Here is a 25,332-nt window from a genome sequence, read left to right on the forward strand (position 1 = left end):
CAGAGTACATCATGAGAAACGCTGGGCTGGGAGAAGCACAAGCTGGAATCAAGATTGCCAGGAGAAATATCAATAACCTCAGACATGCAGATGACACCACCCTTGTGGCAGAAAGTGAAGAAGAACTAAAGAGCCTCTTGATGAAAGTGAAAGAGGAGAGTGAAAAAATTGGCTTAAAGCTCAATATTCAGAAAACTAAGATCATGGCATCCGGTCCCATCACTTCATGGCAGATAGATGGAAAAACAGTGGAAATAGTGTCAGACTTTATTTTTGGGGGCTCCAAAATCGTGACAGATGATGACTGCAGCCATGAAATTAAAAGACACTTGCTCCTTGGAAGGAAAGTTATGACCAACCTAGAGAGCATATTAAAAAGCAGAGACATTACTTTGCCAACAAAGGTCTGTCTAGTCAAGGCTATGGTTTTCCCAGGAGTCATGTATGGATGTGAGAGTTGGACTATAAAGAAAGCTGAGCACAGAAGGATTGATGGTTTTGAACTGTGGTGTTGGAGAAGACTCTTGAGAGTCCCTTGGACTGCAAGGAGATCCAACCAGTCCATCCTAAAAGAGATCAGTCCTGAGAGTTCATTGGAAGGACTGATGTTGAAGCTGAAACTCCAATACTTTGGCCACCTGATGTGAAAAGCTGACTCATTTCAAAAGACCCTGATGCTGGGCAAGGTTGAGGGCAGGAGGAGAAGGGGATGACCGAGGATGAAATGGTTGGATGGTATCACCGACTCAATGGACATGAGTTTGGGTAAACTCCAGGAGTTAATGACGGACAGGGAGGTCTGGTGTGCTGTGGTTCATGGGGTCGCAAAGAATCAGACACGACTGAGTGACTGAACTGAACTGAACTACACCCATATAAGATGGTGAAACTTAACCAAAAAATGTTTTGTGTGTTCTGACTGGTTGTTCTCCTGTCTCTCTCCATCTCCTTGGGTCTTCCTATTCCCTAAGACACAGCGATATTTAAATTAGACCTATGAATTGAAATTAAGCCTACAATGGCCTCTAAGTGTCATGTGAAAGGAAGAATAAAAAAATCTATCACTTTAAAAGTAGAAATGATTAAGCTTAGTGAGGAAGGCATGTGGAAAGTTGAGATAGACTGAAGGCTAGATCTCTTGTACCCAAAAGTTAGCCAGGTTGTGAATGTAAAGGAAAAGTTCTTGAAGGAAATTAATGCTCTTTGTGCTTATCACACGGATGATAAGAAATTGAAATACCCTTATTGCTGAAATAGAGAACAATTTAGTGGTCTGGATAGAAGATCACACCAGCTACAATACTCCCCATAAGGCATAACAAAATCCAGAAGAAGTCACTAACTCCCTTCAATTCTATAAAGGTTGAGAGAAGTGAGGAAGCTGAAGAAGCAAATTTTGAAGCTAATTTTGGTTCATGAGATTGAAGGAAAGAAGCCATTTCTATAACATCAAAGTGCAAGATGAACCAGTAAGTGCTGGTGTAGAAGCTGCAGCAAGTTCTTCAGAAGATGTATAATATCATTTATGAGAGAGGCTACACTAAACAACAGATTTTTAGTGTAGACAAAGCATCCTTATATTGAAAGAACATTCCATCTAAGACTTTCATAGCTGGAGAGGAGAAGTCTATGCTTGGCTTCAAAGCTTTAAAGGAGAGGCTGGCTCTCTTGTCAGGGGCTAATATGCAGCTAGTGATTTTAACTGAAGTCAGTGTTCATTTACTACTCTGAAAACCCTAAGGCTCTTAAGAATAACACAAAATCTGGGGACTTCCCTGGTGGTCTGGTGGTTTAGACTCCATTTTTCCACTGCAGGGGGTATGGGTTTGAACCCTGGTTCAGGATTTAAGATCCCACATGCTGTACTGTGAAGCCAGAAAAAGAAGAAGAATGCTAAATCTACTGTGTCTATGTTCTATAAGTGGAACAGCAGGATCTGGATGAGAGAATATCATTTTACCACATTGTTTACTGAGTATTTTAATTGCATTGTTAAGAAATTCTGCTCAGAAAAAAGATTCCTCTCAAAATACTACTGCTCATTGACAGTGCACCTAGTAACTCAAGAGCTCTGGTGAAGATGTACAATGAGATACATTTTTTTCCCCCATGCTTCAAACACAGTGTCCATTCTGCAGGCCATGGATCAAGAGGTAATTTCAACTTTCAAATCTTATTTAAGAAATACATTTCATAAGGATATAGCTGCCATAGACAGTGATTCCTCTAACAGATCTGGGCAATGTAATTTTAAAACATTCTGGAAAGTACTCATCCTTCTAGATGCCATGAAAAACATTCAGGATTCATGGGAAAAGGTCAAAACATCAAAGTTCACAGGAGTTTGGAAGAAGCTGATGCAACCCTCATGAATGACTTTGAGGAGTTCAAGGCTTCAGTGGAGGAAGTCACTGCAGATATAGTGGAAATAGGAAGAGAACTAGAAGTGGAACCTGAAGATGTGACTGATTTGTGGCAATCTCATGATAAAGGCAAACCAGTCCACCTTTATGTGCAGGTTGAATTTCAGTCTTATACCAGGGCTTCCCTGGTGGCTCAGACAGTAGAGAATCTGCCTGCAACACGGGAGACCTGGGTTCAGTCACTGGACTGGGAAGATCCTCTGGAGAAGGGAATGGCAGCCCATTCCAATATTCTCACCTGGAGAATCCCATGGACAGAGGAGCCTGGTGGGCTTCAGTCCATGGCATCACAGTCGGACATGACTGTGTGACTAACACATGATAAAGCTAACAGATGAGGAGTTGCTTCCATGGATGAACAAAAAATGTGGTTTCCTGACTTGAATATTTCGGGTGAAGATGCTATGAAGATGGTTGAAATGACAACAAACGATTTAGAATACAGCAAAAAACTTAGTTGATAAAGCAATGGGAGGGTTTGAGAGGACTGATGCTAATTTTGAAAGTAGTTCTAGGGGTAATATGCTATAAAATATCACTGCATGTTACAGAGCACTTAAAGCTGGTGCTCTGGGACAATCCATAGGAATGGGGTTGGGAGGGAGGTAAGAGGGGGGTTAAGAATGGGGGGACACCTGTACACCCATGTCTGATTCATGTTGATGTATGGCAAAACCACTACAATATTGTAAAGTAATTAGCCTCCAATTAAAATAAATAAATTAATTAAAAAAATAAATCATGAAAGGAAGAGACAATCTGTGTGGAAATTTTCATTGTTGTCTTAAGGAATTGCCAGAGCCACTACAAACTTCAGCAACCACCACCCCTGATCAGTCAGCAGCCATCAATATCAAGGCAAGACCCTCTACCAGCAAAAAGATTATAACTCACTGAAGGCTCAGATGAGTTTAGCACTTTTTAGCAATAAAGCACTTTAAAATTAAGATATGTACGGTTTTTAGACATAATACTATTACATACATAATATAAAACAGTGTAAATATAACTTTTACATGCATGGGGAAACCAAAATGTCATGTGCCCTATTTTATTGTCATATTTGCTTTATTGTGGTGGTCTGGAACCAATATCTCTGTGGTATGTCTCTGTCCAGAAATTTCTCCCAGGAAATTCTCTGTGCCTTGGCTGGTTCACAGGCAATTTCCCATACAATGCAGTCTATTGAAAATCATCAAACATGATTAAAGTCATCTGTTGCCAACTTTAGTTTTTGCTTTACTTTTACGGGGAGTTTTTCTTGCATATGTTTTGTGACTGTCCAGCCCAAGTTTTTGCTTTATGATTGAAGAAAATAAAGCCTTTCTTTGCCTTCCCACCCTGCTTATTTAATTTATATGCAGAGTACATCATGAGAAATGCTGGGCTGGAAGAAGCACAAGCTGGAATCAAGATTGCCAGAGAAATATCAATAACCTCAGATATGCAGATGACACCACCCTTATGGCAGAAAGTGAAGAGGAACTAAAAAGCCTCTTGATGAAAGTGAAAGAGGAGAGTGAAAAAGTTGTCTTAATGCTCAACATTCAGAAAACGAAGATCATGGCATCTGGTCCCATCACTTCATGGGAAATAGATGGGGAAACAGTGGAAACAGTGTCAGACTATATTTTTTTGGGCTCCAAAATCACTGCAGATGTTGACTGCAGCCATAAAATTAAAAGACGCTTACTACTTGGAAGAAAAGTTATGACCAACCTAGATAGCATATTGAAAAGCAGAGACATTACTTTGCCAACATAGGTTCATCTAGTCAAGGCTATGGTTTTTCCAGTGGTCATGTATGGGTGTGAGAGTTTGACTGTGAAGAAAGCTGAGCGCTGAAAAATTGATGCTTTTGAACTGTGGTGTTGTAGAAGACTCTTGAGAGTCCCTTGGACTGCAAGGAGATCCAACCAGTCCATTCTAAAGGAGATCAGCCCTGGGATTTCTTTGGAAGGAATGATGCTGAAGCTGAAACTCCAGTACTCTGGCCTCCTCATGCTAAGAGTTGACTTATTGGAAAAGACTCTGATGCTGAGAGGGGTTGGGGGCAGGAGGAAAAGGGGACGACAGGGGATGAGATGGCTGGATGGCATGACCGACTCGATGGATGTGAGTTTGAGTGAACTCCGGGAGATGGTGATGGACAGGAAGGCCTAGAGTGCTGCGATTCATGGGGTCGCAAAGAGTCAGATATGACTGTGCGACTGAACTGAAAGAAACTAAAAAGGCAAGATACTATCTCTAATTCTAAACTTTTTTTATTTGGTTTTATTATGTATGTATTTACTTGTATGCACTGGGTCTTAGTTGTGGCACAGGGGATCTTTAATCTTCATTTTGTCATGCAGGATCTTTAATCACAAAATGTGAACTCCTAGTTTTGGCATGTGGGATCTAGTTCCCTGACAAGGGAGTGCCAAGTCTTAGTCACTGGACTGCCAAGGAAGTCCCTAAACCCTAATTTTTAGATGCACTGTTGTTATTGTGTAGTTGCTAAGTCATGTCTGACTCTTTCAACCCCACGTAGTCTGCCATGCTCTTCTGTCCATGGGATTTTCCAGGCAAGAATACTGATGCTGAAGCTGAAGCTCCAATATTTGGCCACTTGATGCGAACAGGTGACTCATTGGAAAAGATCCTGATGCTGGAAATGATTCCAGACATGAGGAGAAGAAGAAAGACGGGGAAGCCTGACGTGCTGCAGTCCATGGGGTTGCAAAGAGTCAGACACGACTTAGTGACTAAACAACAACAAGAGTACTGGATTGGGTAGCCATTCCCTTCTTCAGGGAACTTCCTGAACCACAGATCAAACCTGCATCTTCTGCATTGGCAGGCAGATTCTTTACCACTGAGAAAGCCCCTACAAGATCCTTACCTGAACCACAGCTGCAAATTTGCTTTCATCATGTTAAGACAGCATGTCCAGAGGTTCTGGAGAATTAGGTCTTGGATATTTTTGTTGCTGTTTATACGCTAAGTCCTGTCTGACTCTTGAAGAATACTGGAGTAGGTTGCCATTTCCTTTACCAGGGGATCTTCCAGACCCAGGGATCAAACTCCTGTCTCCTGCTTGGCAGGCGAATTCTTTACCACTAAGCCACCAGGGGAGCCCTTTAGATACATAACTGACACTAAACGTATCAGATTCTCCTACCAGGGACTAGGAATCTAAAACAAAGAAAAAGAAACAGGGAAGAGTTCTAACAGTGGATGCTGGCTGCAATATCCAGTATTCAATGGCAGTAGTCCATGCACTGTGGTCACCAGACTGTTCCAACGGCATTATATAAACTGTAGTGCTAACCTCTATCTTCCTCTGGTTCCTGACTGCATACTGATCCTAGGTTTTTGATCTTACTATGAATTCTGTGAAATATCTAGCATTCTTCCAATAAACTCCATGCTTGCTTATATTAACCAGTGTCATTTTTTGCTGTTTTAAATTAAGACCCTTAACCATATACCTACTCAATGCATTTTATATTCAGCATAAGTCTGGTCCTTAAATGTGAACAAGGTATATTAACTTCAAAATATAGATGAAAATAACTACGTACGTATTAAAGTGAAAGTCGCTCACTCGTGTCCAACTCTTTGCAATTCCATGGAGTATAAATCCATGGAATTCTCCAGGCCAGAATACTGGAGTGGGTAGCCATTCCCTTCTCTAGGTGATCTTTCCAACCCAGGGATCTAACCCAGGTTTACCACATTGCAGGCAGATTCTCTACCAATTGAGACACCAGGGAAGCCCAAGAATACTGGAGTTGGTAGCCTACCCATTCTCCAGGGGATCGTCCCAACCCAGGAATCGAACCAGGGTCTCCTGAATTGCAGGTGAATTCTTTACCAGCTGAGCTACCAGAGAAGCCTCTATACTGTATTAGTAGATTCAGTTCAGTTCAGTTCAGTTCAGTCACTTAGTCATGTCCAACTTTTTGCGACCCCATGAATCGCAGCAGGCCAGGCCTCCCTGCCCATCACCATCTCCTGGAGTTCACCCAAAGTCACGTCCATCGAGTCGGTGATGCCATCCAGCCATCTCATCCTCTGTCGTACCCTCCTCCTCCTGCCCCCAGTCCCTCCCAGCATCAGAGTCTTTTCCAATGAGTCAACTCTTCGAATGAGGTGGCCAAAGTACTGGAATTTCAGCTTTAGCATCATTCCTTCCAAAGAAATCCCAGGGTTGATCTCCTTTAGAATGGACTGGTTGGATCTCCCTGCAGTCCAAGGGACACTCAGGAGTCTTCTCCAACACCACAGTTCAAAAGCATCAATTCTTCAGTGCTCAGCTTTCTTCACAGTCCAATTCTCACATCCATACATGACCACTGGAAAAACCATAGTCTTGACTAGATGGACCTTTGTTGACAAAACTGCTTCTATTAGGTCCATACAGTTTCTGTCCTTTGTCGAGCCCATCTTTGCATGAAATATTCCTTTGGTATCTCTAATTTTCTTGAAGAGATCTCTAGTCTTTCCCATTCTGTTGTTTTCCTCTATTTCTTTGCATTGATCACTAAGGAAGGCTTTCTTATCTCTTCCTGCTATTCTTTGGAATTCTGCATTCAGACGTTTATATCTTTCCTTTTCTCCTTTGCTTTTCACAGCTATTTGTAAGTCCTCGCCAGACAGCCAATTTTCTTTTTTGCATTTCTTTTCAGTGGGGATGATCTTGATCCCTGTCTCCTGTACAATGTCACGAACCTCTGTCCGTAGTTCATCAGGCACTCTATCTATCAGATCTAGCCCTTAAATCCATTTCTCACTTCCACTGTATAATCATAAGGGATTTGATCTAGGTCATGGCTGAAGGGTCTAGTGGTTTATCCCTACTTTCTTCAATTTAAGTCTGAATTTGGCAATAAGGAGTTCATGATCCGAGCCACAATTGGCTCCCAGTCTTGTTTTTGCTGCCTGCATAGAGCTTCTCCATCTTTGGCTGTAAAGAATATAATCAATCTGATTTCAGTGTTGACCATCTGGTGATGTCCATGTGTAGAGTCTTCTCTTGTGTTGTTGGAAGAGAGTGTTTGCTATGACCACTGCATTCTCTTGGCAAAACTCTATTAGTCTTTGCCCTGCTTCATTCCATATTCCAAGGCCAGATCTTCCTGTTACTCCAGGTGCTTCTTGACTTCCTACTTTTGCATTCCAGTCCCCTATAATGAAAAGGACATCTTTTTGGGGTGTTAGTTCTAAAAGGTCTTGTAGGTCTTCATAGAACCATTCAACTTCAGCTTCTTCAGCATTACTGGTTGGGGCATAGACTTGGATTACTGTGATATTGAATGGTTTGCCTTGGAAACGAACAGAGATCATCCTGTCGTTTTTGAGATTGCATCCAAGTACTGCATTTCAGACTCTTTTGTTGACCATGATGGCCACTCCATTTCTTCTGAGGGATTCCTGCCCAAAGTAGTAGATATAATGGTCAGCTGAGTTAAATTCACCTGTTCCAGTCCATTTTAGTTCGCTGATTCCTAGAATGTTGACGTTCACTCTTGCCATCTCTGTTTGATCACTTCCAATTTACCTTGATTCATAGACCTGACCTTCCAGGTTCCTATACAATATTGCTCTTTACAGCATTGGATCTTGCTTCTATCACCAGTCCCATCCACAACTGGGTATTGTTTTTGCTTTGGCTCCATCCCTTCATTCTTTCTGGAGTTATTTCTCCACTGATCTCTGGTAGCATATTGGGCACCTACTGACCTGGGGAGTTTCTCTTTCAGTATCCTATCATTTTGCCTTTTCATACTGTTCATGTGGTTCTCAAGGCAAAAATACTGAAGTGGTTTGCCATTCCCTTCTCCAGTGGACCAGGCTTTACATCACAACTTTGTTGCTGTAATGAAGACAGGCAATTCACTTATTTGACATTCTTCATATTCCACCTCTGAAATATTTATAACCTATTCTCTTTCCTCTAAATCTTTCATCATAAATGGCCAAATGGAAATTTATAAGACCTAAGGCTAAAGCCATCAAATTTGGATTAAATTTTAGTTATCCATTACAGTTACCCATTGCAGAATAATTTTTAAAAAATCATTATTTTATGCAGTCTGTTTTGACCAAGCACGAAAATATATAAATTAGTATATATGATATAATTTGAAGTATCAATTATTTTTAAACAAAATGTTATCATTCCTTTTTAGAACTTCTTTATTAGAGGTATGGAGCTTATACATGGAGAAAAACAAGTTGTCTGATGAATTCATGGGTTTGAAAATGAAAGCAACTTTAAGGAATTATCCAGGACATTTCTTGGACACCCATCACAATCTCTTTAAATAGTTAAGACTAATTTGTATTAATATTATTTTTAGAGATTCCCTGTTGTGCCAGTTCCTTTGGTAACACTGTCTAAGGTTTACCACAGTTCTTCCTTCTTTATGTGTCATCTAAAACCTTTCTGGTAAAATGCTAATTTGTTTCATTTTTTTCTGTATTCAGTGAGGATAGCAAATGGCTTGGCCAGGAACTTTTTAAAAAATATTTTTTGGGGGATTAATAGATACACATTACTACTCATTTTCCTCCTATGAGAACACCAAAATTGCAACTAGCTGCTGAACAATCATTGACAGGTTAATGTTGGAACCCATCAAAAAAAGATACCCCATGGCCAAGGGCAAGGGAGAAGCCACAACAAGATGGTAGGAGGGGTGCAATTGTGTTTAAAATCAAACTTCACACCCACCAGAGATGCTTGGAGGGCACAAACAAAACCTTGTGCACACCAGGACCAAGGCAAAGGAGCAGGCACCCACAAAAATAGAGACAGACCTGCCTTTGAGTGTTTGAGGGTCTCCTATGGAGGTATGAGTCAGCAGTGGCCTACCATGAGGACAGAAGCTCTAGCAACATCAGTCCTAGGCGATGCAGCATGTGGCATAAGTCCTCTTGGAGGAGGTCATCATTAGTGCCACTATAGAGTAGCCAGGCAGGCAACTCACAAACTGGAGAACAATTATACCAAAGAGGTTCTTATGCTACTTCAAAAGTTCTAGGCCCCACAACAGACATCCTAACCCTGGGATCTGGCAAAGTGACTGAGTATTCCCAGGGAATTTGAGTATGAAGGTCAGCAGGACTTGATTACAGAACTTTCACAAGACTAGGGAAACAGAGACTCTTGTAGGGCACGAACAAAACCTTGTGGACACCAGGTTGCAGGAGAAAGGAGCAGTGACCCCATCAGAGACTGAAACAAACATCCCTGTATATGCTTGGGAGTTTCTGGTAGAGGTGTGGCTTGACAGTGGCCTACCACAGGGTTAGGGACACTGACTACAACAGGCTTGGGAAGCCCGGTATGCTAGCATAAGTACTTTTGAAGGAGGTCACCATTATGCCTACCATAGTTTGGCCTCAGGCCAAACTGCAGAGAGGGAACACAGCCCCACCCATCACCAGAAAATTGGATTAAAGATTAACTGAACATGGCCTTGCCCACCAGAATAAGACACAGTATCCCCACAGCCAGTCTCTCCCATCAGGAAGGTTGCACAAGCCTCTTATCCTCATTCATCAGACGGCAGACAGAATGAAAAACTACAATCACAGAAAACTAAATAAACTTATCACATGGGCCACAATCTTGCCTAACTCAATGAAATTATGAGCTATGCCATGTAGGGCCACCCAAAATGGGCAGGTCATGGTGGATATTTCTGATAAAACATGGTCTACTGGAGAAGGAAATGGCAAATCACTTTAGCATTCTTACCTTGAGAACCCCATGAACAGTATGAAAAGGCAAAAGGATATGACACTGAAAGATGAACTCCACAGGTCTGTAGGTGCCCAGTATGCTACTGGAGAAGAGTGGATAACTCCAGAAAGAAGGAAGAGGCTGAGCCAAAGCAAAAACAATGCCCAGTTGTGGATGTGACTGGTGGTGGAAGTAAAATTCAAAGCTGCAAGGAACAATATTGCATGGGAACCTGGAATGTCAAGTCCATGAATCAAGGTAAATTGGAAGTGGTCAAACAGGAGATGGCAAGAATGAACATTGACATTTTAGGAATCAGTGAACTAAAATGGACTGGCATGGGCGAATTTAATTCAGATGACCATTATATTTACTACTATGGGTAAAAATTCCTTAGGCAAAATGGAGTAGCCCTCATAGTCAACAAAAGATTCTGAAATGCAGTACTTGGATGCAGTCTCAAAAACTACAGAATGATCTCTGTTTCCAAGGCCAATCATTCAATATCACAGTAATCCAAGTCTATGCCCCAACCAGTAATGCCAAAGAAACTGAAGTTGAACGGTTCTATGAAGACCTACAAGACCTTTTAGAACTAACACCCCCAAAAGACATGCTTTTCATCATAGGGGACTGGAATGCAAAAGTAGGAAGTCAAGAGATACCTGGAGTAACAGGCAAATTTGGTCTCAGAGTACAAAATGAAACAGGGTAAAGGCTAACAGAGTTTTGCCAAGAAAATGCACTGGTTATACAAAACACCCTCTTCCAACAACACAAGAGAACACTCTATATACATGGACATAACTAGATGGTCAATATTCTTTGCAGCCAAAGATGGAGAAGCTCTATAGAGGCAGCAAAAACAAGACCAGAAACTGACTGTGGCTCACATCATGAACTCCTTATTGCCAAATTTAGACTTAAACTGAAGAATGTAGGGAAAACCACTAGACCATTCAGGTATGACTTAAATCAAATCTCTTATGATTATCAAGTGGAAGTGAGAAATAGATTTAAGGGACTAGATCTGATAGACAGAGTGCCTGAAGAACTATGGACAGAGGTTCATGACATTATACAGGAGTTCTTGTACATTGTACAAAACCATCCCCAAGAAAAAGAAATGTAAAAAGGCAAAAAGGTCATCTGAGGAGACCTTACTAACAGCTGAGAAAAAAAAAGAGAAGCTAAAGGCAAAGGAGAAAAGGAAAGATACCAATTGAATGCAGAGTTCCAAAGAATAGTAAGGAGAGATAATAAAGCCTCCCTCAGTGATCAATGAAAAGAAATAGAGGAAACAATAGAACAGCAAAGACTAGAGATCTCTTCAAGAAAATTAGAGATACCAAGGGAACATTCATGCAAAGATGGGCACAATAAAAGACAAAATAGTATGGACCTAACAGAAGCAGAAGATATTAAGAGGTGTCAAAAATGCACAGAAGAACTATACATAAAATATCTTCATGACCCAGATAACCACAATGGTGTGATTACTCCCCAGAGCCAGACATCCTAGGATGTGAAGTCAATTGGGCCTTAGGAAGCATCCCTATGAACAAAGCTAGTGGAGGTGATGGAATTCCATTTGAGCTATTTCAAATCCTGAAAGATGATGGTGTGAAAGTGCTGCACTCATATGCCAGAAAATTTGGAAAATTCAGCAGTGTCCACAGGACCAGAAAAGGTCAGTTAAAGTTTAAAAATAAAATAAAATTAAAAAAAAATAAAATAAAAAAATAAAAATAAAGGCAATACCAAAGAATGTTCAAATGACCACAGAATTGCACTCATCTCACATGCTAGCTAAATAATGCTCAAAATTCTCCAAGCCAGGCTTCAAAAGTATGTGAAGTGTGAACTTCCAGATGTTCAAGCTGGATTTAGAAAGGCAGAGGGACCAGAGATCAAATTGCCAACATCTGTTGGATCATAGAAAAAGCAAGGAAGTTCCAGAAAAATAACTAATTCTGCTTTATTGACTATGCCAAAGCCTTTGACTGTGTAGATCACAACAAACTGTGGAATATTCTTAAACAGATGGGAATACCAGATCACCTGACCTGACTCCTGAGACATCTGTATGCAGGTCAAGCAGCAACAGTTAGAACTGAACATGGAACAACAGACCGGTTTCAATCTGTGAAAGGAGTACATCAAGAGTCTATATTGTCACCCTGCTTATTTAACTTATATGCAGAGTACATCATGAGAAATGCTGGGCTGGATGAAGCACAAGCTGGAATCAAGATTGCTGGGAGAAATATCAATAACCTGAGATTATACCGATGACACCACCATTATGGCAGAAAGCAAAGAAGAACTGAAGAGCCTCTTGATGAAAGTGAGAGAGGAGAGTGAAAAAGTTGGCTTAAAGTTCATCTTTCAGAAAACTAAGATCACGGCATCTGGTTCTATCACTTTGTGGCAAACAGATGGGGAAACAATGGAAACAGTGGCTGACTATATTTTTTTGGACTCTAAAATCACTGCAGATGGTGACTGAAGCCATGAAATTAAAAGATGCTTGGTTCTTGGAAGAAAAGTTGTTACCAACCTAGACAGCATATTAAAAACAGTGATATTACTTTTTCAACTAAGGTCTATCCAGTTAAAGCTATGGTTTTTCCAGTAGTCATGTATGGATGTGACAGTTGGACTATAAAGAAAGCTGAGAACTGAAGAATTGATGGTTTTGAACTGTGGTGTTGGAGAAGACTCTTGAGAGTCCCTTGGACTGCAAGGAGATCCAACCAGTCCATCCTAAAGGAGATCAGTCCTGGGTGTTCATTGGAAGGACTGATATTGAAGCTGAAACTCCAATACTTTGGCCACCTGATGTAAAGGACTGACTCCTTGGAAAAGACCCTGATGCTGGGAAAGACTGAAGGCAGGAGGAGAAAAGGACGACAGAAGATGAGATTGTTGGATGGCATCACTGAGTCGATGGACATGAGTTTGAGCAAGTTCCGGGAGTTGGTGATGGACAGGGAAGCCTGGCTTCCTCCAGTCCATGGGGTTGCAAAGAGTTGGACGTGACTGAGGGAGTAAACTGAACTGATTGGCTGAAAGCCCTTCCATCCTCTCCCCATGAAGAATGTCTTGCTTTAGGAAATAAAAATATTCAAGTCTTCCCAAGTCTTCCTCTCCCCAGGAAAGTGCTATTTGACAAAGCTAGCTGTTCCAGCTTTTTAGATGTTATCCTTTTAGTGGTTGACCCTTGCTTTCCTTAGAGACATAAACTAATTCAATTAGGATGCAGTCCAAGTGTTGAAGGCCTATTCTGACCATGATAGGGAACTTTGCATGTTTTCTGTTCTGATCAACAAAGGTTCCATGGAAGAGATGGGATCAACATGGCTCCCCATGGTTAGGTTTTGTACAGAAGAGTATTCCAGATGGGAAACTTGGAGCATACTGCTTAAGCCACTCTAGTTAGACTAGAAGATTACCATTGGGTATAGTCTGTGGGACAAGGTGAGAAAAGCAGATTTATCCTGTCAGCAATAAGAGGCCATGACAAGTTTTTCACGAGGGATGTGTAATCCTTGTTAAAAATCTAGCTAAAATACCACTTGCTCTAGCCTATACTTAAAGTTCATATTGTAAAAGACTTTATAGCATAACATTTTCTGTGCTAGCACTTTGTTTTTCTGACTAGACCATGAGCTTTTATGGGCAGAAAATCTCTTACTTTTGTTTGTCCTAGAGTGAACAGTTCTTATTGAATTAGTTCAAAAACATTCCATATTCCTTTAATTCATCACTGTCTTATAGGTTGGTCTTTTAATCAGTATCAGATTTTCCATCTCTTTCTTGAATTTTCAGACTGAATCTTGTAAGAGTGTGATCCAAGTTGGAAACTTACCTAATGGTTCCTAGTTAATATACTCTAGTTAATACATGCCACTGTCATGGCCTACCCCCTTTAAAAAAACAGTGATGCAATGCTGACTCATGTTTATCTTGAGTTTATACAATATTAAACCCTTGGCAAAGGATTTAGATATTTGTTGTGCAACACAATGTTTGGAAGCTTACCATAAAATGCTCTCTGAATGTGGAAACTATGTTATGAAAGGCTGGCACCCTGCAGAATAAAGTCAATTCCTTGTGAGCTTGACAGCAAGATTTATAGTTGTTTCCCAACTTGTTCTGCTGAACAACCCTGTCATGTCTCATAATGGTTACCTTTGGTTGCCAAGCTTGAGCGGTAATCAGAAAATCTTGTGGTAACATAAATTGTGGTGGGTACTTTTAGGTTTGGAGAGGAATAAATAATGTACGAAGGACTTTCTCTCCTTTAACAAGGACAGGGGATGGAAAGAAAGTTGTCATTAGAATTTTCCATATAAAAAATGCCCCACTCTTCCACCATCCTGCTCCAATCCTGTGTTGAGTGAGCCTCCTCTGTATGCTCACAGCACTCCCCAATTATTCTTTCAAAGTGCTTACCACATTATATGGCCATTGCAGACATATGTGTCTATTTGTTCCACATTGTGTAAGCTTTTTCAATGATGGGGACAGATTCTTTTTCGTTTCTGTGTCACCAATGGATAGTGGGGTTCCTCACGCAAGGTGGTTAGTTAATGAATTATCTGTTAAATATAACTAAGACTAATAATAATAATAATAACAATAATAGCAGCTTGCAGGGCTTTCCTGGTGGCTTTGATGGTAAAGAACCTGCCTGCAATGCAGGTTACCAGGTTTTGATCCCTTGGTAAGCAAGATCCTCTGGAGAAGGAAATGGCCACCCACTTCAGGATTCTTGCCTGGAGAATTCCATGGACAGGGGACCCTGGTAGGCTACAGTCCTTGGGGTCACAAAGAGTAGGACACAACTAACACACACACACACACACACACACAGCATTGAATGCAATTACTTCAGCTAGCATTGAGTGCAATTACTTTGTACCAGCCAGTGCTTTAAGGACTTTAGAAGTATTAATCCGTTTAATCCTCTCAGAAATCAGAAAAATAACAATGAAGTGAAGTAAGTATTAGGTATGTTCAAGATTTTAAAGTTGATGGGTGGTAAAAATGTGTGTTTTGTGTACATGCATGTGTGCTTTACATGAATATAAATGTGTTTTGTGATGTGATTTGTTGAACAATGGATGGAAATATGTTCTTTATCCATCCCCTTATCGATGGACATTTAGGTTATTTCCCTTTTTCCCTACTATAGAGAATACTGTAGGGCACGTTTAAGTATGGATATTACTCCAAAGTTGATGAAAAGGAATTGTTGAGTCATAGGATGTGCATCATTTCATGGCAAATAGATGGGGAAACAGTGGAAACAGTGGCTGACTTTATTTTTCTGGGCTCCAAAATCACTGCAGATGGTGATTGCGGCCATGAAATTAAAAGACTTACTTACTTACATGAAATTGAAAGACTTACACACTTACTCCCTGGAAGGAAACTTATGGCCAACCTAGACAGCATATTAAAAAGCAGAGACATTACTTTGCCAACAAAGGTCCATCTAGTCAAGGCTATGGTTTTTCCAGTGGTGATGTATGGATGTGAGAGTTGGACTATAAAGAAAGCTGATCACCAAAAAATTGATGCTTTTGAACTGTGGTGTTGGAGAAGACTCTTGAGAGTCCCTTGGACTGCAAGGAGATCCAACCAGTCCATCCTAAAGGAGATCAGTCCTGGGTGTTCATTGGAAGGACTGATGCTGAAGCTGAAACTCCAATACTTTGGCCATCTCATGCGAAGAGCTGACTCATTTGAAAAGACCCTAATGCTGGGAAAGATTGAGGGCAGAAGGAGAAAGGGACAACAGAGGATGAGATGGCTGGATGGCATCACCGACTCAATGGACATGGGTTTGGGTGGACTCTGGGAGTTGGTGATGGACCTGGTGTGCTGCAGTTCACGGGGTCGCAAAAAGTAGAACATGACTGAGCGACTGAACTGAACTGAACTGAATTGAGGATGTGAATAATAGACATGGCCACTTGTCTGTGACAGTGATGCTAGGAGTTCCTCCACACAAAAGATAACTGCAATAAATGGAAAGACATGCCATGCCCCTAGATGGAAAGGCTCAGTTTTCTAAAGAAGGCAGTCCTCATCAAACTATTCTGTAAATCCTATGGAGTTCCAATTAAAACCCAACAGAAATTTTTAAAAAACATTGAATTTTGTAGTGGGATTACAGCCATTAACAAACAATGTTGTGATAGTTTCAGATGAACAATGAAGAGACTCAGCCATACATACACATGTATCCATTCTCCCCCAGTCTTCCCTCCCATCCAGGCTACCACACAACATTGAACAGAGTTTCCTGTGCTATACAGTAGGTTGGTTATCCACTTTAAACATAGCAGTGACAACCGAAATTTTCTTTGAAGTTTGATAGGCTGATTCTAACTTTTAAGAGGTAGAGAAAATAAGCTAGAAGAGTTGAGAAATTTTGAAAAACTAACAAAGATAGAAAGAGTGGTAGTCTAAGGCCATACCACACTGAACGTACCTGATCTTGTCTGATCTCAGAAGCTTGGCAGGGTCAGGCCTTGTTAGTACTTGAATGGGAGAAGAAGTGGTAATGTTACCATGGATTGGGAATGGAGGGAGTGAGAGAGAAGGAGAAGAAATGGGGGAAGATGAGAAATAAAGAAAGGCTACCAACTACCAACTAGAACAATTCCTGTGATGTACTGTAAAATAAGCTTGTAGAATATGAAAGTGAAATTTGCTCAGTCATATGTCCAGCTCTTTTCAAATTATCCAGGCCTGAATACTAGAGTAGCTAACCTTTTCCTTTTCCAAGGGGTATCCCCAACACAGGGATAGAACCCAGGTCTCCTGCATTGCAGGTGGATTCATTACCAGCTGAGCCACAAGGGAAGCCCCAATATATCTATATCTATATATAGATATACATATAATTTCTACCTTTAATACTATTGCAAATATATTAACTTTGAAAATGCATATGAAAAAGGACTAGAAGAAAACCTGGCTAAAAACATATCATTGACCTGGTTAAGTGATGGGATTATGGACTATTTTTGTTTTGGAATGCAAGCTTTTTAATCTGTTTTTTCAGTAATGTGCAGAAATATAAATATGATCTAAAACATTAACAAAAATCTTATTTTCTTAATTTTTAATATTGTCTCATCTTCTTCCTTCACAAAGTTGCCTATGGCAATTCAGATGTCATTGATTATTGCTCCTTTAGGGCGATGTTTTACTTTCCGGAAGCTAAGAGGCTTTTTTTTTTTTTTTCCCACTTATTCTGACATTTCACAACAGTGTGTCTTGGTGTGGGTCTTTATCCATATATTGAGCTTGACAACTGATGGGCTTCTTAAATCTGAGAACTCATGTCTTTCTTTAGTTCTGGGAAATTTTCTTCTATGATAGATTTGTCTGTTCTCCTTCCTATTTGCTTTTTAAAAACTTTTATTTTTCTCTGGCACTGATGATAGACAAATGCTAAAATATCCAGATTTTATTTTATATTTAGAAATCCATGTTTTTTATGGGAGAGGTGCTAGTAACTAGATACCCAGATAACCACAATGGTGTGATCACTCACCTAGAGCCTGACATTCTGGAATGTGAAGTCAAGTAGGCCTTAGGAAGCATCACCACAAAGCTAGTGGAGGTGATGAAATTCCAGTTGAGCTATTTCAAATCCTAAAAGATGATCCTGTGAAAGAGCTGCCAGCAAATTTGGAAAACTCCGCAGTGTCCACAGGACTGGAAAAGGTCAGTTTTCATTCCAATCCCAAAGAAAGGCAATGCCAAAAAATGTTCAAACTACCACAGAATTGCACTCATCTCACACGCTAGCAAAGTAATGCTCAAAATTCTCCAAGCTAGGCTTCAACAGTATGTGAACCATGAAATTCCAGATATTCAAGTTGGATTTAGAAAAGGCGGAGGAACCAGAGATCAAATTGCCAACATCCGTTGGATCATTGAAAAAAAAGAGAGTTCCAGAAAACATCTATTCTCTTTATTGACTACGCCAAAGCCTTTGACCTTGTGGATCACCACAAACTGTGGAAAATTCTTAAAGAGATGAGAATACCAGACCACCTTACCTGCCTCCTGAGAAATCTGTATGCAGGTCAGGAAGCAACAGTTAGAACTGGACATGGAACAACAGACTGGTTCCAAATAGGAAAAGGAGTACATCAAGGCTGTATATTGTCACCCTGCTTATTTAGCTTATATGCAGAGTACATGATGAGAAATGCTGAGCTGGATGAAGTACAAACTGGAATCAAGATTGCCAGGAGAAATATCAATAACCTCAGATATGCAGATGACACCACCCCTATGGCAGAACGTGAAAGACTAAAGAGCCACTTGATCAAAGTGAAAGAGGAGAGTGAAAGAGTTGGTTTAAAACTCAACATTCAGCAAACTAAGTAATGGCATCTGGTCCCATTACTTCTTGGCAAATAGATGGGGAAACAATGGAAACAGTGACAGATTTTATTTTTTGGGGCTCCAAAATCACTGCAGATGGTGATTGCAGCCATGAAATTAAAAGACGCTTGCTTCTTGGAAGAAAAGTTGTGACCAACCTAGACAGCATATTAAAAACAGTGATGTTACTTTGTCAACAAAGATCCATCTAGTCAAAGCTATGGTTTTTTCCAGTAGTCATGTATGGGTGTGAGAGTCAGACCATAAAGAAAGCTGAGCGCTGAAGAATTGATGCTTTTGAACTGTGGTATTGGAGAAGACTCTTGAGAGTCCCTTGCACTGCAAAGAGATCCAACCAGTCTATCCTAAAGGAAATCAGTCCTGAATATTCATTGGAAGGACTGATGCTGAAGCTGAAACTCCAATACTTTGGCCACCTGATGCAAAGAACTGACATATTTGAAAAGACCCTAGTGCTCAGAAAGATTGAAGGTGGGAAGAGAAAGGGACAACAGAGGATGAGATAGTTGGATCCATCACCGACTCGATGGACATGAGTTTGAGTAAGCTCCGGGAGTTCGTGATGGACAGGGAGGCCTGGTGTGCTGCAGTCCATGGTGTCACAAAGAGTTGGACATGACTAAGTGACTGAAGTGAACTGAACTGAAGTGACTAGAAGGAGGAAGTCTAAAGAAGGCTTCTGGGATATTATTAAAATTCTGTTTTTTTTTTTTTGGCTGTGCCACATGGCTGTGTCATTTCAGTTCCCAGGGATTAAACCCAGGTCATAGCAGTGAAATCCTGGAATCCTAATCTCTAGGTTACCAGAGGACTCCCAGTTCTGATTCTGCATTTGTTCAATTTGTATAAATTCTTAAACATTAGATGTCTAATATATATACTTATTTCAAGAAATATTTTTTTAAAATAATAACTTCAAGGTTTTTATTGGCCTGAACAACTGGAAATATGAAACTGACATCCATTGAGATGAGGAAGGCTGGTAGAGTAGCTTGAGGGAGAAGCCCAGGAGTTCAGGTTTGAACATGCTGAATTTGAATTGTCTCTCAGATATAGAGGAAGAGATGCCCATTATTGTTTTTAATTTTCCTGATAAATCCTCTTTGTGTATTTGGTCTGCCATAACAAAATACCACAGGTTAGGGGGCTTATAAACAACAGAAATTTCTCACAGTTTTGGAGGCTGGAAGTCGAAGATCAGGGTGCCAGCATGGTTGGGTGAGGGCCCTCTTCTGAGTCTCAGACTGCCAACTTCTTGCTGTATCCTCATGCAGTGGAAGGAGCTATGGAGCCTCTTTTATAAGGACACTAATTCCATTCATGAGAGTTTTCACCCTCATGACCTAAGCACATCCCAGAAGCCTCACCTATTAGGATTAGGATTTCAACATATGAATTTGTGGCACACGAACATTCAAGTCAAGTAAGATGAGGACTGAGAATTAACTACTGGATTAACACTTTTGTTGCTGCTGCTGCTAAGTCACTTCAGTCGTGTCTGACTCTGTGCGACCCCATAGAGGGCAGCCCACCAGGCTTCCCCGTCCCTGGGATTCTCCAGGCAAGAACACTGGAGTGGGTTGCCATTTCCTTCTCCAATGCATGAAAGTGAAAAGTCAAAGTGAAGTCGCTCAGTCATGTCCGACTCTTAGCGACCCCATGGACTACAGGCTACCAGGCTCCTCCATCTATGGGATTTTCCAGGCAAAAGTACTGGAGTGGGTTGCCATTGCCTTTTCTGAACACTTTTGTTAGGTAGTTAGAATAGGAAAAAGGAGTCCAGAATGGTGGTGGCTAAAAGACAAGGAAGGGAAAAGCCCACAAAAATAGAACAAAGGAAGGTCCTAGGACCGGAGTGAGGACCTCAGGTAGAACAAACAACACTCCTAGCTAGCCCAATTTACACAGGGCAGGCCCAGGGGGGAGGAGAAAAAACATAAAAAGAGGAGTCAAAGGGCCAGGGGTCTCTCTCTCTTCTCTTCCCTTCTTTTGGGTCAGCATGCCCTCACGCCTCAAGGATGTATTTTCTTAAATAAAACTGGGTGTAACACGGAGCTGTAACACTGATCTGTCCAAGAGCTGTAATGCTGATCTGTTCGAGAGCTGAGACATGGTCTGTCTGAGGGCTTTAACGTCTGTTGCTTCAAATTTTCGTTGTGATGAGACAGAACCAAGGAAATTACATGCTCCCACAACAACTTTGGAGTTCGTTAGTCACCTCCATGAGAGCACTGTTGGTGGCATTAATGGAAGGGCTAGAATCTGATTAGAGTGGTCTAAGGGCATCAAGGAAAGGAAATGGAGATAGGATGCATAGGCAACTTTTTTGTTGGCTGGTCCAAGATCATGATAGAGGCATTACGGTGGGGTCAAAATTTCTCACTGCTTCTTCTGTAGGGCTCACCTATCATCATTTTGGTTGCTCCATGGTCTCAGCCATCTCTGTGTTAGAAGCACTTCAAAAAGTCTCCTCACTTTTCAGGAGCTCTTCCTCCTCTGTGCCTTTGGACTGTGACTTATCTTGCTTTCTTTCTTTCCTTCCTTCCTTTTGTTCCTTGCTTGCTTTTTTTCTCTCCCTCCCTTCTTCCCTTCCTTTTTATTCTTTAATTTGATCCCACCTGATTTCTACCTTTGAGGCATTTCTTTTTGCAGTCCTCAAGAACACCTGCTTTTATTTCCCAGCATATCATACCAATTCAAATTATTTGCTCCACTTTTTGAAGCCTGTTTCCTTACCTATAAAATGTGCCAAGGAATGACTGCTTAGTTCATGGATTTATGATGTTGCAGGGAGGAAGCCAATTCTGATTCCATGTTGGAAACTGTTTCTTTGACTTGCTTTCATTATTATAATCATACACAATGGCTTGCCTAGAGGACCCTGCCCCCTGCTTGACTGTAAACCAAAATGCCTTTGTTCAGCTCAAGGTGAGATAGTTTGTCCCTGTCCACCTGTGAATAGAAGAGATTAACACACCCCTTCCGAAGGCTGGACATAACCTTGGAGATGTTTTGCAAGATTGGAGACCCTTTCACTTTACTTCCCCACTGCCTCTCCCTCTCTCTTCTGCCTTTTGACTTTAGTTCCTCATTGCTTCATTCCCTTCTTTCTCTCTGATCTATGAAAGAACCTGGAGTCTAGACCCCAATAAGGTGGTTATTTTAAGGCTCTAGCCTGCCATTTTCTTGATCTGCCGCAATTAATGTCTCTTCCTTGCCTCAATATCTCATTTCTCGGATTCATTGGCCTGTCATGTGGCAAGCAGAGTGAGCTTGGACTCTGTAACAATGATGGTCAAATGAGATTATAGAAAGGAAAGTGCTTGGTAAATTGCATACTCTATAAAAATGTTGATTTTCCATTAGCTCTTACTTTTTTAAGAGTGATTCATATCATGCTTTGGATATATGGACTCTCTTCTTTTTAACTGTGATTGTTTTCATTGAGTTTAGATGGCTCACATTTTAGTGGTGACCTACTAGAAATCTCCAGTTGTGGTTTACAGGATTATGGGAACAAGGACCAAGGATGTTTCTGATCCCAAGTTGTTTTCTGCCACAAGACTCGCTGAGTTGAAAACAATGGACCTCCTCATTACCCCTTTTATAAATATTTACAAGGCTCTTCTCCCACTCTCTCCCCTAAGGGCAACAATTAAGCCTTACTTATTGTGGTAGCCTCTGCCTGGCAAAACATGTCACATAGTAGGAACTTATTTCATGCTTATTTTTTAAACACTTGATTGTACTATAGCAGCATTTTTAAATTTTGTCTGTATTGACTCTAGGGATATTATTAGTGTGATAAAAAATTTGGCTTAAAAATATTCCAACAAGATTTACTGGCATGTTCATAGTGCCTATGGTGTGGGTATTTGTTTTAGGCAGAAAAATTGCCTTATTAGGACTAAATTCAGCATGATTGTCCACAGTTGAAATACTAATTATAACTTAAGGAGCTGAAAAAGCTGTACTTATTGAAAGCTGCTATTTGTTAATATTTTCTTTAACGTCACAGTAACCTTGAAAGTCTCACATTTGTTTAAGTGCAGAATTGGAGTGAATATCCTGATCTGACTCCAAAACCAGTGTAACCAAGTAGGACCCTATGGGTCCTTCCTGGGATGGTCCTCCTCCCATATCCTTGGCTTTAGCTCCTCTCTGAAGTATGTAGCTAATAGTAGTTGATGGACATTTCCTGAGTTGTTTTACAGATGCTAAAACCTAGTTAAGTGGAAGACTTAACTACTTGATGACCAGAAGCATGTACCCCCAGACCTACTGGAGCCTGAGGATCCATAATATTAACCCCTGTGACACCACCCTGTTACCTCACCATCAACCAATCAGAGAATCACAATTGAGCTGAACATGAGCTGAACACTCACCCCAAGACCCACCCCCTCTCATATGGTGGTGGGTCTTTAAAATGCTTTCCTGAAATCCACTGGGGAGTTAGGTTGTTTTGGGCACTAGCTGCCCTGGACTCCTTGCCTGGTGCCCTGCTATAAACGTTGCACTTTTCTTCACCACAACCTGCTGTCCGTAGACTGACTTTACTACATGTGGACTAGTGGACCCAGGTTTGGTCTCATAACACCACAGCGTTTAACTCTTCTGCCTCTCATTTGTTTCAAGCCAAGTAGGTAAGGAATATCAGCTGGCAACAGCCTCATAAAATTTCAGTTTTCTGTTTTGGGAGTATAGTATTTACCTTATTTTTGCTCCATTTATCAACTTTTTTTCCCCTGGGGGTTAGTGATAAAAGCAGTTCTTAATTCTCTTATTCTGCATCAGGCTGACTTGCTTTACTTGCTTTTTTCCTTTTTCTTTCCTTCTTTCTTTGTTATTCAAACTCACACTGCAGCTCTGAAAGATCTCACCAGTTTTAATCCTTAATTTTTCCACAGAAAGAAGAGAAATGCCTCCCCCGCCACACACAGAACTATATCTAATTTTAGCATTGTTTATGAAATGGCTTTGAAAGTATGTTTTCATATTGTTGTTAGTCTCTGTGTAGCCCTTGGGGCCTAAGCAACCATTGAGGTTAAATGTTAATATATTTAGAGAGCGAAAAGGACCTGATCTAGAAAATGCAACAATATTTATTGCATGCCTACTATGTGTCAGCATAATTACAGGCCCTGGAGAAACTCAGCAATGAAAAAGAATACTGATTCAATGGCAATGAAACATGCATTTTAAAATTCCTCTATAGATGATGCAATTTTTCCTTGAAACAGGTTAAATACATTTGTGGGTTTAATATTTGCAGTACGATAACTTTATTGTAAATGAGTAAAACTCAAGAGTAATATTACTTGCCCATTTTTTTTTTTCTTTTTTGGTTGTCTCAAACCATTGGATAAGTATACATTTGTATCTTAGCCTTTTGATAGTAACCATTAATTTAAAGCAAGCAGTTTGGGGCACTGAATGCTTCCACTTCAATGAGGACTTATGCTAGAAGCTTTCTCTACATTTTTCTGGAGTTATGTGCTATTTGCCATAAAAAGGAGACTATAATGTTTATCATATGTTAGTGAGATATAAGATCTTAAAGTGGAGGAAACTGCTTTGGCAGGAATTTTGATAATTTCACAGTAAGAGTAAATACAGCTTATCTGGGGGGCAGGGATTTAAAATTCCTGAGCAAATTTTATAGCAAAGGAAATCATAAATAAGATGAAAAGACAACCATCAGAATGGAAGGAAATATTTGCAAGCAAAGCAACCAACAAGGATTAATCTCTAAAATACACAGACAGCTCATGCAGCTCAATATCAAAAGAACAAACAACCCAATCAAAACACGGGCAGAAGACTCATGTTAAATAGACATTTCTCCAAAGAAGACATATAGATGGCCAACAAACACGAAAAGATGCTTGACATTGCTCATTATTAAAGAAATGCAATTCAAAACTACAATGAGATATCACCTCACACTGGTATAGCTGGTGTGGCCATGATCAGAAAATCTACAAATAATACATTCTAGAGAAAGTGTGGGGAAAAGAGAGCTCTCTCTCACTGTTGGTGGGAATGTAAGTTGGTGCAGCCACTGTGGAAAACAAGTATGTAGGTTCCTCAAAAAGCTAAAAATAGAACTACCATATGACCCAGCAATCCCATTATTGGGCATTTACCCAGAGAAAACCATAATTCAAAAAGACACATGCTCCCCAGTGTTCATTGCAGCACTATTTACAATAGCCAGGACATGGAAGCAACTTAGATGTCCATCAACAGAGGAATAAAGAAAGAAGATGTGATATATACATATATATATGTGTGTGTGTGTATGTATAAATATATATATATATATATAGGAATATTATTCAGCCATAAAAAGAAAGAAATTATGCCATTTACAGAAATGTGGATGTATCTAGAGAGTGTCATTCAAAGTGAAGTAAGTCAGAAAGAGAAAAACATATATTGTATAGTATCACTTATATGTGGAATCTAGAAAAATTGGTATAGATGAACTTATTTTCAAGGCAGGGATAGAGACACAAATGTATGCAAACCAAGGTGGGAAAAGAAGGTGGGATGAATTAGGAGGTTGGGATTGGCATATATACACTTCTATGTATAAAATAGATAACTAATGAGAGTCTAACTATATAACACAGTTATAACTCAGTTATATAACTCTGTTCTATCCAATTCCAACTTATATTCCTAGTCAATGCCCTGCTTCCATTGAACATTTGATTATAGACTCATTCT

At 40.3% G+C, this 25,332-nt stretch overlaps 1 pseudogene; it reads left to right on the forward strand.

Annotated features, from left to right (window-relative positions):
- The first annotated feature begins 896 nt into the window (after window positions 1–896).
- LOC113888122 overlaps window positions 897–25,332 on the forward strand; it is a 31,831-nt pseudogene continuing 7,395 nt past the window's right edge.

The sequence above is a fragment of the Bos indicus x Bos taurus genome, chromosome X (genome assembly GCF_003369695.1).
Source record: "Bos indicus x Bos taurus breed Angus x Brahman F1 hybrid chromosome X, Bos_hybrid_MaternalHap_v2.0, whole genome shotgun sequence".
NCBI lineage: Eukaryota > Metazoa > Chordata > Mammalia > Artiodactyla > Bovidae > Bos > Bos indicus x Bos taurus.